The sequence below is a fragment of the Wolffia australiana genome, chromosome 12, assembly GCF_029677425.1.
Source record: "Wolffia australiana isolate 7733 chromosome 12, ASM2967742v1".
In the NCBI taxonomy this organism is placed as follows: Eukaryota; Viridiplantae; Streptophyta; class Magnoliopsida; order Alismatales; family Araceae; genus Wolffia; species Wolffia australiana.
The window spans coordinates 13,991,203-14,011,470 of NC_135846.1; the positions used below are offsets into that span (position 1 = coordinate 13,991,203).

Here is a 20,268-nt window from a genome sequence, read left to right on the forward strand (position 1 = left end):
GTTCGTGTAAGTCAAGCCCCATAGAACTCAAGAATTACGCCATAGGTCATAAAATAGGCCTCTAAGGATACGTGTCAGGCCCCTAACCAGGCACCTGATAACTTGCAAATTATAATGTTAAATTGATGTATATTACATTACATTTATGTGTTTTAATGGTCATACTTGCATGTTATCATATATAAATGGAGACAGATGACGTACACTTTGATTTTCTTATTGTTTCTAATTTTTAGTATTTTTTACATGATATATTACCTCTTTGCATTGAATAAATATTTTTTACAGGGTTTAAAATACTTGGCTGAAGGTTGGTTTGGATTTTACTAATTTTTTTCAAATTTTTACATATTTCATTATAATTTTCTGACCATTATTCAGCTATGAAATAAATTTTATAATTGTAATTTTTTTTAATGATTTATTTAGTATTTAAAATTTTTGTGGCATCGATGTCATTTGGCCAGAAATTTGGGCGAATGATTGGATGCGTCGATCTAGCGCGTTATCGGCTCATTATGGCATCACAGTGCGTGATGCCATAATGAGCAAATCATTTGGCAGAATTGATTACCTGGCACATGCAACGAAGGAAAAGGTATGCATTTTTTTATTGATTCTTTTTGTGCAATAAATGTACGTGGAGAATTTATTAAACTAAAAGATACCTCATGCGCAGTTGGCTAGCAGCGTGCATTGATTGCACGCAGCAACCGACACACTTGCACTTAAAAAGAAAAAAAAACAATTTGTGTTGTATTTATTACACGCGTAATGGATTCGCCGTGTGCATTAAATGCACGTGGCAGTCAAAAAATGTGTGTAATAATTTCTAATGAAAAGGTACTTTCGTCTTTTATATTTTTTTAAAATAAGGCGACGTGGCGTTTTCTTAACCATTCAAACACAACAATCATTTCGCGATGATTGCGACCTTTGAAAGCGCACAAAAATGTGGTAGCGCAAGATCCAAGGGCAGAGAAAACACGGAAAAAGGCCTTGAAGAATTAGAAAATGCCATCTTTATCTTCTTGGAGGAGAGATAAAATTAATCCAACAGCTTGGATTAATCCCCAGTAAAAGGACGATATCTTGAAATCTAGCCATCTGATTGAGCTGAAATTTTGAGGGCATGATTGGCTTTTCCCCCTCCGTCCATACGGTTGTATTTTTAAATAGAGGTCAGGAAGAAGGTGAAGTTAAGTTTTGGAAGCTCTCCCCAAGGATTTGGCCAGGAAGGACACATGAGTTGCTTTGGAAGTCGACAGATCCTGATTCATCATTGAAATTTGTAAGTTTCTAATTTTTATTTTGAACTTCTTCTTGAAAGATTCTAAAAGGCCATGGCATGAGCAAATGTACATGCCCATGAAGTTGGTTTGAAATGAAATTAGCAGTACATTTTTGTTTGATTAAAGATGTGATTTTTAATCTTTAGTTCTACATTGATTTGGATCCATTCTGCATTTTTAGATCTTTAGATTAGGGTCAAATTTCGCTTTTTCCCCAAGTTCTTCTACTTTCTCTCTCTAGGTTAGATCTCCTATTTTAATTCTCTAGATTTCAAAATTGATTGTTTAGAAATTCAATTAAACATCGAAAATAGCTAAATCTATAATTTCATATAAAAAATCGTCCATCTTCAAGTTCAATTTGAAAAATCCCTTTTGTGCTTATTAATTCCTAAATTTTAATGAGTAAAAAGTGTTTTGATAAATCATCTTGATTTGAAGATTGGAAATCAGAATTGATCTAATAAAATAATCAATATTATCCATCCAAAGTGTCTTGGCTGAAAATATTGAAATCAAAAATAAATTTCTACTTAATTTTGATTAATTATAAACATAATTAAACATAACCAAAGTCTATTAAATGCAAAATTAATTTATTCCAGTATTAATTGATTTGAAATTGGATAAAAATTATTGCTTAGTGGCACCTTGCTTTATATATATATATTATTTAGTGATTAAGGGTTATTTTAATTTTATTGCATAAGTCCAAAAGCCCAAACAACAACGTAATTACACATCAGTTTTAGGCTCATTAGTGCCATTCCCTGCCCAGAGGCTTTCGTGATTATTGGGAGGGCGTGTTCGTGAGAGACTCACGATCCGTAACGGCAAAATCCAATTAGTGTTACGATACACTAATGGTGGTGACGTCCAACCTGATCTTTTAGGCCATCACCCCTGTATGTGGTAATACTTTTGCGGACGGTGCGCGTGTCCAATCACGCCTAGGCGGAACAGATCAAGTGAGGTCTGCGCGTGCTAGGCGCGCGGGCTGACAGGCGCGAGCGCACGGGCGAAAATCATCGTGCGCCAGCACCAAGCGCCACGCGCGGGTGCCAATGCTTCACGCAAGCGCCAAGCACTACGTGCGGGCGCCAACGCTTTGTGCGAGGGCCAAGCGATGCATGTGGGTATGGGACGCGCAGGCCGAGCGGCATGGCACTCGTGCAGCGTGCGTAGTTGTGCGGGATGCTGCATAACGGCTGTGTGGGCATCTCGCACATTGCGTGTGCAAGGCCTAGGGCGGGCGACATCCCACTAGGAGACCAAGGCAGTGTTGCACAGTGAGCGCCCAGGCAGCATGGGGGCGTGGGTCATTCCCGCGGTAGTGCTGGGCGCAAAGCGCGCAACTTGAGGCGCCGAATGCGGCGGTGTCGCACAGTGTGTGCGCGATAGGTGTCAGTGCAGGTGTCGGTGGCGTGTGCTCTCGTCAAGGCAGGGGTGGCCTGTGTGATCGCTAGGCCCATGGGCGCGCGACGCCCAGCCCGGGGGCACATGTGTAGCGGCGGGGCTGGTGGGCGCGGGCGTAGAGCGGTGGGCTGAGAGGCGGTGAGGTGACACTACCCTGGCGTGATGCGCCTTGTCTCATTACTATGTATCATCCCTGGTCTTCCCCCATGTAACGTTCATGACTACGATGTAACCTCTTTTGATATTGATGCAATGACCCTATTCCTCGATGGGGCTACATCCCCACGCTCTCCTCGAACCCCTTCTATGCGATCTTAAACAATTCCAAAGATTTCCACTGCAAGAGATCAAGGATGCTCAGTGTTCTGCTCCAAGCACTGAGGCCGGCATGCACCAAATTCGAGCGATTGACATAGCTCCAGATTTGTCTGCATGACGTTTGGTATTAGAGCTAGGTGGGGCTTCATCTGCATGTGTTCCAAAACCAAGTTAGAGGAGAGATGGACCTTACAAATATGTCCAAGCTACAAAGGGGCAAACTCCAATGGCAGAGGCTTTGCTGCACGGAGAAGAACATCCTGGTTTTGAAGGCCCAAGTTGACAATAGGCACGATGAAAATAAAGCAAACTTCAACGATCTGAGGGAAGAAACCTGTAAGAAACATGATTACCTTGAAGAGACAATATGTGAACTTACAGAGATGGTGATAACTTTGAAGCTTCAATTATTTGAATGAGGGGATGAGAGTCCCAAGAGCCGCCCCAACAACGGTGGAGGGGAGGAGATAATGATGCTCACCTCGAGATTCAACGGAGCAACAGATATTTCGTGCAATGAGGCAGAAGTGGCCGACTTCATGTATGACTCCAACAGATATTTTGAAGTCAATGAGTTCACAGAGGAGAAGAAGATCCTTCAGGCCAGCTACTTCCTTAGGGACGATGCCAAACTATGGTGGCGCCAATGATCAAAATGTGGAAATTGGTTGCCGCCCACCTATGAATATTTTGTACGAAAGATAAAGGACAATTTCAATCCCTACAATATGGCATGGATTGCGAGGGGAGAGCTCGACAATCTAAGATGACATGTACTCCCAGGGAATATGTGAGACAATTTGTATCCATAATCCAGAGGATTGCCGACATGTCTGAGGCCGACAAGCTCTATCATTTCACTAAGGGACTCGCCCGCTAACTCAAGACAGACCTGGAGAGACGGTAGTGCAGAGACCTCATGATGGCGAGGACGCCAACATCTCATCGGGAGTCAAGCAAAGTCAACTAGAGTCAACTGAAGTCAACCCACCACGGTCAACTGGAGTCAACCCTAAAGCTGACACGCCACAACCGGTAACTTGCACGTCTCCACCCGCGCACGCCTCTACGCGTGTCATGACACGACGCCAAAGGCAAATCTTCAACTGCCCTTTGGCGTGATGCGGCGCACGTCTTTATTTTCTCCTCTTTACTTTCTCGTCAATTTCTCTTTCCTCCAAGGCCTATATAAAGGCCATTTTTTTCAAGAAACTCTTAGGCAGTGATTGATTCATGAATTGAGTTTTGTTAACTCTTCTTGGAGGACTGCCCGGCCTCCCATATCCTTCTTAACCCTAGCCGTCGTCGCCGCTACCGCCGCAACTACTGCCGCCGCCGCTGCCGCGCCACTGCCGCCGCCGCCGCCGCCGCCACCGCCGCTGTCGCCGCCACCGCCGCCTCATGACGTCGGCCTCACATCTCTATTCTCTCTCTTTCTCTCTCTTGTCTGCCAGCCTTGGCCGCCCAAGCAGCCCTGCCAGGGCTGCTCAGGCAGCCCCGACCAGGCCGCCCAAGTAGCCCCAACCAGGCCGCCAAGGCAGCCCCGACCCGGTCGCGTAGGCAACCCCGACCCGGTCGCGCAGGCAGCCCCGACCTGCTCACGCAGGCAGCCCCGACCAGGCCGCCCAGACCGCCCAGCCAGAGTCACCCAGGCAGCCCCGCCAAGGCCGCCCAGGCAGCCCCGGCCAGGCCGCCCAGCTAGAGCCGCCCAGGCAGCCCCGCCAAGACCGCTCAGGCAGCCCTGACCAGGCCGCGCAGGCAGCCCCGCCCAGGCCGTCCAGGCGGCCCAGCTAGAGCCACCCAGGCAGCCCCGCTAAGGCCGCCCAGGCAGCCCCGCTAAGGCCGCCCAAGCAGCCCCGCCAAGGCCGCCCAGGCAGCCCCGACCAGGCCGCCCAGCCAGAGCCGCCTAGGCAGCCCCGCTAAGGCCGCCCAGGCAGCCCCGACTAGGCCGCCCAGGCAGCCCCGACTAGGCCGCCCAGGCAGCCCCGACCAGGCCGCCCAGGCCGCCCTGACCAGGCCGCTCTAGGCAACCCTCGCTAGGGCTGCCCAAGAGTGCCCAAGACTGCCCAAACCAGGCCGCCCAAGGCCGCGCTCAGGAGACCCCTGTCCGGGCGCCGTCCGCACTTTGAGCCGCGTCAGGTGCGCTCCGCCACACTCTGCGCACTCCGCGTGCGCGCCGGCGCTCCGCGCGCTTCACATGCTCAGCGCCCGCGCGCGCTGCTCCGTGCACTCCTTGTGCTCCGCGCACCCTTCACGCGCTTCGCGCGCGCGGGTGTTTGCCCGCGCTTGACTCTGTGCCCACGACAACTACACTCAACCAGGGCCGTTCAACGCCCGGAACCTCCAGCCTCGTCCTCGTCTAATGGGCCGCTTAACGCCCGGATTCGCCCAGCATTGTCACGATCAGAATTGCCCGCGACCTCTTCACGCACTACAGTGCCAAGGTATTCATAAACGCTTTGGTGTCGACGTGTTCTCCGTTCAGTGTCTTCTCGAGAAGTTTCCACCGCCGTCAGATTTAGATTTGGTTTGGATCTTCTACTCATCCTCCCTCATTCTTGAGAGTTTCCTTGCAACGCGAATTAGGGTATTGATTTCTGTGCTTAGGCATCGTCGCGGTGGGGGAAGACAGTATTCCCGCCCTCGAAAGGGTCGGAGCTGCACCACCAGATTTTCATCGGTTCTAAATCCCAATCCGGCCGTGAATTTCTGTGGATTGTTTTATCCCTCACACATCCATCCTACCCTTAGTCCATTTATCCTATCGTCCTGCACTTCCTCGCCTTCCCCATAGTCGTCCTACGTCACCTCAACTGTGCATATCAAGTGGAGGGGTCAAAGCTCTGCCACAACAAAGTAACAAAGCCAGAGAAGAAGTCTGGACAATGAGGAAAGCTATGCCAGGAGCGTACCAAAGTGTCAGTACCCAGAATGGTCCAGGCCTAAAGAGAAAGTGGAAACGAGGCTATGGCAGGAGCCGGGATAAGGGCAAGAGCCCAAGACTGGTAAAGGCGACTCGAGGTGGTGGGGGCAACAAGCTAACTTGTTTCGTGTGTGGAGGCCCCCACTTCATGAGGGGTTGCCCGAGGGGTAGCAGGACAGCCACCAACGTAAACATAATGGTCGCGCCCCCTCCCCATCTAGATGTTCCCAGGGGGTAGCAGTTCGGTGACCCTAAACCTCCTCCAGTGCTTGGCGGCACTATAGGGGGGTGCCCTAGTCCAGTATCAGGGTTTGAACCTCTTGTACATCCCGGTACTGATCAACGGCAAACCCTCCACAGTCATGGTCAACATGGGGGCGACGCACAAAATGTCCTCGCTGAGAAGGAGGCCAAAAAGCTTGGTTAGAAACTCACCCTAAGTACGGGGAAGATGAAGGCTGTTAACTCGGAAGCGCAAGACATCGTCGGCGTGGCCAAAGGGGTGTTGCTGAAAGTGGGATCATGGGAGGGCCAGACCAACTTCGTGGTGTCCCCCATGGATGACTTTGCAGTTGTCCTGAGTCTCAACCTCTCGATGGAATCACGTGTAGTTGCGTTTCCCCAATACCACGGTGTACTGTTCCCATAGGGATCTCACCCATTTTTGTGAGGGACCAAGGGGTTCAGAAACCACAGAAAACTGCTCTACTATCTGCCATGAAAATCCAGGATGGCTGAGGAAAGGGGAAGAGACCTTCCTCATCACCATGCGAGGGCCGCCACCCCGGAAAAAGTGTGGAAGGCAAAGGTGTGTGCCAGCTTGTTTGGCTACACTCAGTTGGGGTGATGACGATGACAACAACCAAGGTGCAGCCACGGTTGAACTACTAGGACCAATTGCAGACGTGCTGTGGGAGTTTGCTTGGGTGATGTCTGCGCAACTCCCTGCAAATCTGCCACCCAGGAGGGATGTGGACCACGAGATAGAACTACTCTTTGGTACCCATCCTCCTATGCGGGCACCCTACAAGATGCCGCCCGTCTACATAGAGGAACTGAGGAAACAGCTGCAAGAGCTATTGGAGCAAGCTAATTTGGCCGTTTAAGGCTCCCTTCGGTGCCCTAGTCCTCTTCCACCAGAAGGATGGGTTGCTACAACTTTGTGTGGATTAGTAGGCACTGAATAAGGTAACACTGATAAATAAATATCTTGTACCCAACGCTAAAGAATTATTTGACAAGCTCGGGGACGCTCATTACTTCTCGCGGATGGACTAGAAGATCGGGTACCACCAAGTGTAGATCAAGGAGGGGGTGAACCGAAGACTCCGTGCGTAACACGCTATGGATCTTTTGAATTTTGCGTGATGCCTTTTGGGCTCACGAACGCTCTTGCTACTTTTTTTTGTCTTATGAACCACATGAACACTTTTGTTTTGGACTATATCCATGATTTTGTTGTTGTGTACTTGGATGACATTCTCTTATACAACCGGAGCTTGGATGACCAAGTGAGGCACCTGAGGAAGATGATGGCCAAGCTAAAAGAGCATGAGCTCTACCTCAACCCGAAGAAGTCTTGAGTTTGCCTTGTAGGAGATTGAATTTTTCAGGCACCTACTCAGAAGGGAAGTGTGCGCATGGATCCCTCAAAGGTGAAGGCCATCCGAAATTGGACAACGTCAAAGGGAGTGCCATAGTTGAGATCTTTCCTTGGTCTCACAAATTACTACCGGAAGTTTATCAAAGGCTCCTCCTGATTAGCCTACAGACTTGTTGAAGAAAGATGTCAAGTGACAGTGGACAGATCGGTGTCAAAGAGTATTTGACAAGTTAAAGAGTGCAGTCTCTAGTGAACCGGTGCTTCGATTGCCCAAAATCGAGAGCCCATGTGAGGTACACACTGATGCTTTTGAGTTTGCACCTGAAGGTGTCTTGATGTAGGATGGGCATCTTGTGGCTTATGAGAGGTGCAAGTAGAACGACGCAGAGTGAAGATATTCGGTGCACGAGAAGGAGATGACAGTAGTGGTACATTGCATGAGAGTCTAGGGCCACTATATCCTTGGAGGAAAATTTGTGGTCTACATCGACAATATGTCCACTAGTTGATTCGAGTCCTAGAAGAAGCTGACCTTGAAGCAAGCAAGATGGCTGGATTTATTGGCGGAATTTGACTTCATCGTGAAATACAAGCCGGGGTGGGCTAATCAAGTGGATGATGCCTTGAGTCAAAAGGAACCAAAAGTTTTGTGGCTGCGCTTTCAGTAGTATGAGGAAGCATTCTTGATGAAATCAAGTCGGCGCTGAAAGATGATCTAGAAGCCATCACCTTATGAAGCGCATTGCTGTAGATGAGACGAGGAGATTCTAGACCGAGGATGGCATAATCTATGCAAATGGGAACAAGACGTGTGTGCCACGTGCAGGGTGGGTTGCGCTGGAAGCTCTTATATGAAGCACATGACGCACACCACAGCGGACACCTAGGACAAGCACAAACGCTTGCATTTCTGTTCAACAGCTATCACTAGCCAAGAATGGAAGAGATGTGGAGGCTTATGTTCGTTCGTGCCTGGTGTGTCAACAAGACAACATGGAGAAGGCAAAGGTTCCAAGAACGCTGGAACCTCTCCCAAGGGCAAGCCGACCATGGGAGTCCATTTCAATGGATTTTATCACTTGCCTTCTATGCGTGGGTGTGCACGATGCCATCTTGGTGGTCGTAGATTGTTTCTCTAAGTATGTGACATTCATCCCCACCACGCCAAAGGTGCACAAAGATGGTGTGGCTCGTTTGTTCATGTTTAATGTGGAGAAGTACTGAGGGCTTCCACTGGACATCACTATCGACCGCGATACCAGATTTAGTGGTCATTTATGGGAGTCGTTGTTCAAGTACATGGGCTCCAAGCTCAAATTTTCTACGAACTTCCACCCCTAGACACATGGTTAGACAAAACGCGTGAATGCGACGCTTGAAGAGTATGTGTGGCCCTACATTTTGGTCAACCAGAGAATTGGGTGGAGCTGGTGGATGTAGTGCAATTTGCACACAACATTAACCAAAGCTCGGCTACGGGCCATTTGCCGTTTGAGATTGCTACGGGAAGGCAGCCGCTAACTCCTTGGAAAGTAGTAAAGAGAAAGGGGAACATACATTTCCCTGCGGCCTTTCGCTTTGCGAGCGATTATCATGCCTGCATCGAGGAAACCTGCGAGGCACCGGAACGTTCTACTCAGAGGATGAAGAAATATGCCGATCAACACAAAAGGGATGTGCAGTTCCAAGTTGACGACCTGGTCTTGCTGAAGACTAATGCGTAGATGCTGAAGACAGAGCAGACAGAGCAAACAGAGCAACGACACAAGGGTCTAGCACCTCGCTACGATGGGCCTTTTGAGGTGGTAGTTAAGATCAGACGAGTTGCCTATTGGCTCAACATACCCCATTGGCTGGTGGTCCATCCGATCTTTCATGTGTTGGGTCTGAAGAAATATATATCAGACCCCGAAGACGCGATGAGGTTCCCGCCGTAGCGAGCGTTGCCGAATGTGCGGGTGCATTTCAACCGGGAGGGAGGGGCGATCCTAGAGAAGAGGGAAATTGACCGGGGAGGACGTCACGGTTGCTATCACAATATTGAGCATCTCATCAAGTGGAAGAACAGAACTGCTGAATCAGAGTTATGGAAATTTGAGGACCTGCTGCGCATATGGAGTGGAGCAGCTGGCATCGACGAGGGCGTGGACAAGTTCAGGCGATGGGGGTGTGTGAGGCCCCTAACTAGGCGACATTCCCTGGTCAAAGGCTTGCGTGCTTATTGGGAGGGCATGTTTGGAAGAGACTAACGCTCTGTAAAGACTGAGTCCAATTAGTGTTACAATACACTAAGGGTGGTGATGCCCAACCTGATCTTTCAGGCCATCATCCCTGTATGAGCTGATACACTACGGATGGTGCACGTGCCTGTTCGCACCTAGGTGCAACGGATCAGGTGAAGTCCGCGCGTGCTAGGCGCACAGGCAGACAAGCATGAGCACGCGGGCGCTAGGCGCCACGCGCGGGCACAACCGCTTTGCGCGAGCGCCAAGTGCTGCGCGGGAGGGCCAAGCGCCGCATGCGGGCACGGGACGTGCAGGCCTAGCGGCATGGTGCAGGTGCAGCGCACGGAGTTGTTGATAAGCCTAAAAATGCACGTAAAGATGTCGTTGATTTTGGATTTAGACTTATACAAATAAAATATATAATTTCCCTTAATCACTAAATATGGAATATGGAGCAAGTAAGGGGTCGAACCACAGAGAGGCAACAAATGAGAACTTTTATCCAATTTCAATGAATTAATTCAAAGATGAATTAATTTTGCAATTAATAAATCTTAATTATCCTTATAATCTTCTTTAATTAATCAAAATTAAGTAAGACTTAATTTGATTTTTTATATTTCGGTCAGAAAATTCAACATATGAATATTTTAATTTTAAGCTCAGATTAATTCAGATTATTAATTTCCCAATTATTATAAAATTTAAAACAATTTTTATGAATTAAAATTGGGAATTAAATAATAGAGAAAGGGATTTTTAAATTGGACTTCAAGATAGATGAATATTTGAATCAAATTTTATTTTTAGGTTTTTTATATATTGAATTAAATTCCTAAACAATAAAAATCAAAATCTAGATAGAGAAACTAGAAAATTTAACCTAGAGACAGAGAGTGAAGAATTTGGGGAAAAGATGAAATCCGACCCTAAATTAAAAATCTAGTGATGCAGAATTGTTCTGAATTGATTTAGAATTAAGGATAAAAAACCAGATCTTGAATCAAAATCAAAACGAAGTGCTAATTTCATTCAAAACAAACTTCTAGGGCATGTACATTTCACCCATGCCTCGGCGTTTTAGAATCGTTGAAGAAGATGATTGAAATACAAATCAGAAACTTACAATTTTGAGTGCAGAAGGAAGATCTGTCGACTTCAAGAACCCCTCTTGTGTCCTTCCTGGCCAATTGCTTGGGGAGAGCCTCCAAAAGTCATTTTTGCCCATTTCCAGACTCCATTTTAAGATCCAACTGTCTGGATTTTAGAGGGAGAAAAGACGAACATGTCCTCAAAATTTCAGCCCAATCTTACGGTTAGATCTCAAGATATTGCAGTTTTATTGAGGATTAATCCTAGCCGTTGGATTAATTTATCTCTCCTCCAATGAGTTCGGAAATGGCGCTTCGTGATTGGCTGCCATATTTTAACCTCGTTTTCCCCCTTCTTGGATCACGATCTGACACATTGTTGTCCGCGTCGGCCGCTTGCAATGATTGGAGATCGAAGCTCCATTTGAATGGCTGAGAAGACACCACGTTACCTGATATAATAAAAAAAAACAAAAAGGGCAAAAGGTTCCTTTTTTATGTAATAATTTTTTAATTCTTCCCGCCGCAATTTTTGACCGCATCTCTCTAAAAAAAATAATAAAAAAATATGGAGGTAAGCTTACCGGCGCCGAAAAGTTTTTAATAGTCCAATTATTTCTGGTCATCAAGTGAATACATTTAATTTGAAGCGTTGGCGAGGTGACGTTGGCGCAGCAAGACAAGGGAGTGATGTTGTGATGGCGGGACGGTGGTTCGATACAATAGAGGCATGGCCAGGCACGATGTGGCATGTGGATGCTACGGTGGGACGACACAGAGAACAGTAATGTGGCAGATGGCGTAGAGGTGCAGTAGAGGTACTTGGCGAGATGATGTGTTAGCGGTGTGTTAGTGGGGAAGGAGGTTGTGAGCGTGGTCTGCACTAGCTTGCAACCACATGCGGCTGCTATCAGTCTTTGTAGGCTGGCCACTAGCGAAGGCGGCCATTGGTGGCGTTGGCTGGCAACAAGCGCATAGGTGAAAGTGTAGACAGCATTAGTTAGCCAACAGTGGGGTGACTGATGATGGTGGATGACGTTGGCTAGCTGCGAGCAAACCCAACCACTACAATTCTGGCTGGCAGTTGCGGCGGCGCTGGCTGGCACCTATGACGACATGGATGGTAACCACTGGCAGCACGGTAAGCGGTGATAACACCCTAAAATTGTTGTTTAATTCAAGTAATTAGCAGAATTTTTTCAATTTGAAGAGTTTAAAATAAGGTTGTTATCATGTATTTACATGTTAATTACTATTCCAAGTGATTTCTGATTTTAGCCTATTTTTCTGTTAATTTATGAAATTTATGCAATTTAGTTAAGCTTGAAATAACTCTATTGAAATGGAAATGGCAGGGGATGAATTGCTAACTTTTTAGATTTTTCTAGCATTTTATTGAATTTTATGACAATTTATTCAAGGAAGAAAAGATTTTTAAAATATAAAATGGATAGAATTATAAGGAAAATAGCAGTATAAATGAATTTGTCAATTCAGAGGGACTCCATTTAAATTTTGATTACGAAAATATCTTTAAAACAGCTCTCCGTCGCGCATTGCAGGCGCAAATATCCAATAAAAATATTTGTAAGGTCTGATTGAACTTATATGGGTTTTTCTATGGTTGTGAAGGGAAATATGGAGGAGAGAGAAGCGGAGGGGTAATGGGCAATTTGTTTTGCGCAGAATCGGTTAGTGCATCCGAATAAAAGTAGGGACAGTGCCACGTGGACAAATCTGTCCGTAGGAAGGGAATCCGACGGCTTAAATGCGGTTGGTAGAGGCATTTCTTGAGGGCGGTAAGTGCACCGCCCATGGTATGCATACTAAATGCACTCAGGGGATGTGACATGGTGATGTCTCATTGGGTGACGGTGATAAAAGACGTACATGTAAGTACTTTTCGTTATGTAGTCTTATTGTTTTATTCTCTTATTTTCAGTCGGAGTGTACATGGCATGCCAAGGGAAAACGAGCCAAACTGTCTACAAATTTCACCAGCCAGTCAGAAATAGACACGCATTGCAGTTTTTGAAATTTGAATCAAATAAATGAAATATTGATCGAACAGCTAGTATTGGTCAATATTCATTTATTAATTTTTCTTAGTCGTAAAGTCCAATTGAGCTCTAGAAGGCCCATATTTGGGATCCACTTCCCCAAGTCTTGACATACGGCATGGGCCTGAATAGGGAGGCCTGAAAGACTAATTATTGATCGAACACAACTGAATCATGAGCAAAATCTAACTGTGATTGGAGTACAAAGTATGATCATAGTGTATTTATCATTAAAATATAAGTAACTAGAGTAAAATTTCTTATCAGATAGTTATACTAATTATAAGTTGATTGCTGATTTTCTTCGTCAGCCACTTACTTACTCGCCGAGTATATAGTCATAAAGTAAATGCCAATGCTAGCTGCAGTTTTTATGTGTCTATTATTTACTCTTCTCCCATCTGTTTAGGAAGTGCGTGGAAGATAACATAGATTGTGAGTGATAGGAGAGAGAAACTTAGAAACCTATTAAAATTTAAACATGCCGATGTTTCGTAGTTAAATTTGTTTTCGTTTGTAAATTTTATATTGTTTTTTCGAGGTTGATTTCTATGCTTTTTTTATTTAGCTTGAACTTGCACATTTACTCATTGTCAACATAACTGGCCTCTCGCCATTCTTTCCGTGAGGATGGCCTGAGGCATTCATAAGGGCCAACAGGGAGTTGGAAATCCATTGTACACTTCAGTTTCACTTTCGTGAACTAGTATATGTTTACTGTTATCGATAGGCGGCACATGGGCTAGGTTTATATTTTTGATTTGTTTATTGAAACTTACAACGGTACTGACATCCATCCGATTTCCTATATCAGGACATGCATCAGAAGGCTCACACTATCAACATTATTCATTTTAGACATGACATTATGCATTTAAAGATGATACTTTATAACTTTATCTGATATATCTATGCATTAAGTACCAGGGCCTTCATAAGTTTTACATAGTTTTTTGCCTACTTAGAATGAGGCATCCCTATTTTCAAGCCCATGGTTTGAACCACTTAGGTTCAATAAGGCACTGTTTCTGGTCACTAGTCCACCCCTTTACCTTCAAGTAAGTCCCATCAAATTGTGTCGGATGACAACTTCTTATCTGATCAAATAACCAATGGAGTTGTTAGCCTACCATGATGGGCATGATCGTAGACACTTGATTATAATGGGCTTCTTCAAATCTTTGAGGGCTGAAGAAAGGGATGGTAGATGAAGTTGATGCCCTTAGTATTAGTGTAAAATTGAAACCTGAAGTATATGTGAAGAATAAACTATGGATTCTGAGAAAAAATAAGCAAATGTGAAAGGAGAAAAAATGCTTGCCATGTCAAATGGTCAAACCATAACATATGTCGAATTTACTTTGAAGGAAAACTGTACTGCAGTAAAAATTTTACTGAATAGTTGTATTTGATCTAGGGTGTTTTTGTATTCATATCTGACGTTGACCACCACTTGGAATCATGAATTTGAAATGGGCCATAAGAATTATAGTTCATAATTTTAACTAGTGAATCTAAGTATCACGTGTCCCGGTCTAACATAGTGCATTGACAAATTGTAGCCTGCTAAGAACAAGGTATCTCTATTTTGAACTTCATGGTATGGGTCACTATTTCAAAATATAAATTTCTCCGCTAATCCAGCTATCCACTGATTTGTTCTCAAGTCGTACAAAAAAGTAATGAATATCAAGTTTTCAATTAAAAATCTCGGTCAAAAAATAATATAACTGGTTCTCCTAGTACAGTAAACCGATCATAGATACTTGATTATTATAAACTTGTTGAACACTATCACTATAGAAGAATGTTGAGGCCCTCACAGGAGTACTGTGAATTTGAATCAGAAGTAAAAAGAAAACAAAAATTATCGAAGTTGACTAAAATTGAAAAAAATTGGAAGGACGAAATGTGTGCCAATTCAAATGGTCAAACACCGAATGCTATTTTTTAAATGAAACCTAGAAACAACGTACGAATATCCAGTCACATTCAACTGCAGTTTAAAATTTCTCTCCATAGCTGTATCTAATGAAATTAATACCCGAAAAGGTTTTAATAGTCCAATTATTTCCGGTCATCAAGTGAATACATTTAATTTGACTTAGGGTGTTTCGAGCGTTGAGGCTTTGCAGCCGCCATAGCTGCCGCCTCCACCAACGCTTGGCTCTGCCGACAAGGCTGAGCTTGCAGCTTTGCCTCTACCAACGTTTGGACCGTCGCCGCCTCCTCTATCGCCACTAACGCCTCCTCTGTGCGTGGGGACTATGCTTGTGCAGCTAAGCCCAACTAGGCCCGGGGCTGAGTGTGTGGCTCTCCTGGCCGCGGGGATGAGCGCGAGGCTTGGCCCGGGGCTGAGCGCGTGGCTCTGCCCGCCTGCGGGGTTGAGCTCGCAGCTCCGTCTGCCCTCAGGACTGAGTTCACAGTTCCGCCCACCCGCGGGGCTGAGCTCACAGCTCCGCCCGCCCGTGGGGCTGAGCGCGCGGCTCTGCCCGCCTTGCTGAGAGCAGGCTTCTGCCCACGGGGCTGAGCGCGCAGCTCTGTTTGCTGGGCTGAGAGTGCGGTTCTGCCTGCTGGGCTGATCGTGCGGCTCTGCTCGCAGGGCTGAGCGCGCAGCTCTGTTTGGTGGGGTGAGACCACGGTTCTGCCCGCTGGGCTGAGCACGTGGTTTAACCCACGGGGCTGAGCTTCTATCAATGGTGTTCTTCTATTGGAGCCCTCCATAGTGTCTTTCCTTGCATGGTGCCATCTCGAGCAAAGTCATACTACTTAGGCACTCTAGTATTGAAATGTTCTCAAGCTTGACATAAAATGGTGTCTCGCTCAACTTAACCTGCTCCTTGCAATCATTAAACTCCATGAACAATGATTAATCCACAAAGGTTTGACCTTGAGAACGGTCAAAACTTTAAATCACATCATATTAATGATAAATTCACAAAAATAAGTAAACATGTGATGAAATGGAATGAATGCTAAAATAATGAAAATGTTGGATAACGTGCATCCATTTCGTACAAATAAGGTGTTAATATTGGTTAGAAATGGAATTAATGCATATCATGATAGCACGTTATTAGCAGGCTACCATGCGCTTGGCAGGCGCAGGCCGTCGTGCGCGCGAGGGGCAGGTCGGCCATGAACGCGACGAGCGTGGGCAGCCGTATGCGTGACATTCATGCATGCATGTGCCCGCGATGAGCGCGGGTGGTTGTGCACGCAGTGGGCGGGGCAGGCGTGCGCGTTGTGGGCAGGCAGCCCTATGCGCGATGGGCGCGGGGGACGTTGCGCACGAGTGGAGGCAACAACGTGCGGGCAATGAAACAGATAGGGAGTCCTCCTATCAATGGCGGCAACAGTGGCAAGAGGCGGGGGTGGCGGCAGTCTGAGGCTGGGGCAAAGTTCTCTTCGAAGAAGAAATTTTTAATTCCAAAAGAAAATCACCTAATAGTCCATCACAGCATTGGCCTATGTATAGTTCTTGGAAGAAAGAGAAAACTTAAGATAAGTGTAAAATTCAAATCTAATTTAAATGATGCATGGATCCTGATTTTGAAGTTGACATTGGCAACGTGTCATGACACAGGACGTCTCATCTGGTAGTGGTGTCACGTTCGGTGATAGTGTGTGGTTGTGTGCGCCATCAATTCCCCCAGGGTTAGAAGAACTTGACTTCGACGCGTTGGCATTAGGGAGCTCAAGTGGGATCAGCAAATCTGGGCGAAGGTGTGCCAAGTCCTCTTCTGTGATCCACTAATCGTCCATTGATAGTTTGCCCTGCTAACGTACAAGAAACTTCCGCACCATTCCACCCTTCGTGAAAGTCATTACTTCATCCATTATGTCCTCGATGTTTTCATGCTAGTCGGAAGGTAATGCGGTGGCAATGGACAAGTCATATTCGCTCACCAAAAAGGCCATGGGTAGGGACAGGTCATTAGATGAGAGAGGTGACGCTTTGTACTCAACCGAATCAGAAACATTGAAAGTGGAGCTTATCCCCCATGTAGAGGGTATACCAACGATATAGGCTTTTCCCATACTTGTTTGAGGATTGGGAATGGCCTGGCAAGTCGAGCATGAAGCTTTGTAGCCCGCCTAGGAGAAAATGTCTCTGGCCTTACCCTCACCATCACCATATCACCTTCATTAAATTCTTGAAAATGGCGATGCAAATCTGCAGTCTGTTTACATGATGCATTGCTACTCGTGATGCGATGATGAATGTCCTCACGCAGACTTTTAATATGACTTGCAAATGACTCACCATCATCTGAGACTCTAGCGTGCGGTGACATGGGGATCAAATCCATAGGTTTACGTGGAGAATGACCATGTACAATTTCAAAAGGACTCATGTTGGTGGTACAATTGATAGATGCACAAACTCAGCGCGCGGAATGATAGTGTCCCAAGATTTGAGGTTATCCCAACCAAAGATCGTAAAAGATTGCCTAGATTCCTATTAATAACCTCAGTTTGACTGTCGATTTGAGGATAGAAAGCACTGGAAAACTTTAGTTTAGTCCCTAAAAGATGCCAAAGAGTTTCCCAAAAAAACTAGAGAAGCGTACATCTCTATCAGATACTATACTCTTTGGAAGACCATGGAGACGGACAACTTCGTTAAAATGGTGTTGGGCAACACGAGAAGTGTCAGAAATTTTGGAACATGGAATGAAATGTTCCATTTTAGAAAAACAATCAACAACAACCATGATGGAATCATGATGCTTAAGAGTGCGGGCAAGCCCCGAAAAAAAATCGATGCTCACGTCATCCCATGGTCTATGAGGGATAGTGAGAGGAGTGTAGAGACCCATATTATGATTCTTGATTCTTGTTTTATGTTTTAGGACAAAGGTATATGACTGGATGTACCCAACCCACCAACTATGCTTAGGATTTAACTTTTGTTGTGAATGAAGATACTTCAATGCCTCATAATCAGAATAAAAAACGAATTTCTTCGAAAGCAAATAGTAGTGCCAATGGCGTAGGGACTGAACAGACATAAGATTCTTTATCATACCTAGAGTATTGGAGCTTTGCATCATTTAACTTATCACTAAAATATGCAATGAGATGATTTTCTTAACTCAAAACTCCTCCAATTCCCTATCCTAATGCATCACATGCGAACTCAAATAATTTACTAAAATATGGTAAACAGAGGATGGGTGCTCGGGTCATCTTAATATTTATCTTCTCAAAGGGTTTCTCTGTTAATGTAATCCACTCAAAATGGTTACCCATTAAGCACTCAGTCATGGGTGCCATAATGGTACTAAATTTTAGAATGAAGCGACGATAGAAGGTAGCTAAATCATGGAAACTACGAATATCATGGACACTTCTAGAAGTAGGCCATTGGGTTATGGCGTCTATTTTATCAGGGTAAATTGAAACACCTTGTGTAGATAAGATAAATCTAAGGAATTAGACATGATCAACGAGGAATGAACATTTCTTAGGATAAGCATATAACTGTTTGGCTTTTAAAACTTCACATACTAGGCATAGGTGATGAACATTATCATTCCTAGATTTGGTATAAATGAGTATATCATCAAAGTAAACCACAACGAAATCCCCAATGAATGGTCTAAGGACACGTTCATCAATCGTTAAAAAGTACTGGAAGCATTCAATAATCTAAAAGGCATGACCTTCCACTCACAAAAGCCATCCTTAATTTGAAAAGCAGCTTTCCATTCATTTCTAGGATGGATTCTGACTTGATGATAACCACTCTTTAGATCAATTTTTGAGAAAATCACTGAACCAGCCATCATATCAAACATATCATCAATGGGAGGAATTGGAAATATGTACTTAACAGGGATCTTATTAATAGCTCTTTCATCAATACACATGCGTCAACTCCCATCCTTTTTAGGAGCCAAAAGTTGAGGGACTCCGCATGGACTAAGGCTTTCCTGAATGAATCCCTTGTCCGACAGTTCTTGAACTGTCCAATGAAGCTTCTTATATTGTGTAGGATCCATACGATAGTGAGGAAAATTTGGCAAGGATGAGCCGGGAATAAAATCAATGGCAGGCTGAATATCGCGCATAGGTGGAAGGGAGTTGGGTAGATCCTCAGGGAAAACACACCCAAATTCAGCTAGTAATTCAGAAATCTCATGTGGTGGTGTAGTGGAATTTTTTGTACAATGATCAGGAATCATGGCCAGAGAGATAGACAACTCACTATCTAACTCTTTTCGAAATTGATCCTTGTTGAGAAGACATAAACCTAAGGATGTGGATTTTGGTGTAGGAATCTTAGGAGTTTGGGTATAAGGATGCCATGTAAGCTTCTTTCCATTATAAATGAATGAGCAAGTGTTACTCCTACCATAAAAATGCACATCGTTATCAGAAAGCCACGGATAACTTAAGATAATTCTCCCGGCCTTCATAGGTAACACATCACACAAAACCGTTTCCTCGTATGTTTGTACCTTGAGGGGAACGAGACACTGGTTCTTCACAGGGATCGAAGTAGAATTGATCCATGAGACATAATAGGGGTGAGGATGATCAATCAGAGGTAATCCCAAAGGTGACGTCATGGCATCTGAAATAGCATTGATACAACTACCAATATCAATAATCGTATTGCACATCTTATCACCAATTTTAACGTAAGTATACAATAGAGATGTCCATCAACGCAGATTCATCAATAGAAGGTTGGGTAAGGGTGTAACGAACGATTCCCCTAACAGAAGTAGATGGATCACGTCGAGGAAGAGATGGGGGCAATCATTGATACCAATCAAACTCACTAAACCATCCTCATTGACAAATTTATGTACTACATAACTTTCTACCCTATAGTATTCCTCATCAATAGGTTGATCCTCGATGGTAGGTTCAAGTTCAGAATATTCATTTCTAATGTGCAATATTCTAGATGGACACTGGGATGCTCTATGACCGCGTCCTTGGCACTTGAAGCATGCCATGCCGGATGCGCCAACCTGCGTTGGGGTGGGATGAGTGGGGGTCCTTGCAGGAGAGTCGATAGATGGTTAGCTACGACCGTTAGTAGGTATAGGGGTCGATGATTGAGGTGTAGGAGCAAGAACACGTTCATCCGCAGAGGAACAATTCGGTGTGGGTACAGGTGTTGGAAGAGCTAGAGTTATATTGTGGGAAGATGATCTGTTAGGATAAGAGGGATATGCGTGATCACATAGAGAGGGATGACCGCTAATGACAAGGTTGTTGTAAGGGGGTTGGCAAAGTTGTAGATCTTCGTCTATTTGATGGGCTTGCTCAAGTGTAGCAGCCTTCCAAACAAGAAATTCTGTTTCAAGATAGGGATTAAT

General features: G+C 45.1%; 1 pseudogene; it reads left to right on the top strand.

Annotated features, from left to right (window-relative positions):
• Positions 1-20,268, top strand: part of LOC144710327 (very-long-chain aldehyde decarbonylase GL1-3-like) — an 80,701-nt pseudogene that overhangs the window by 8,295 nt on the left and 52,138 nt on the right.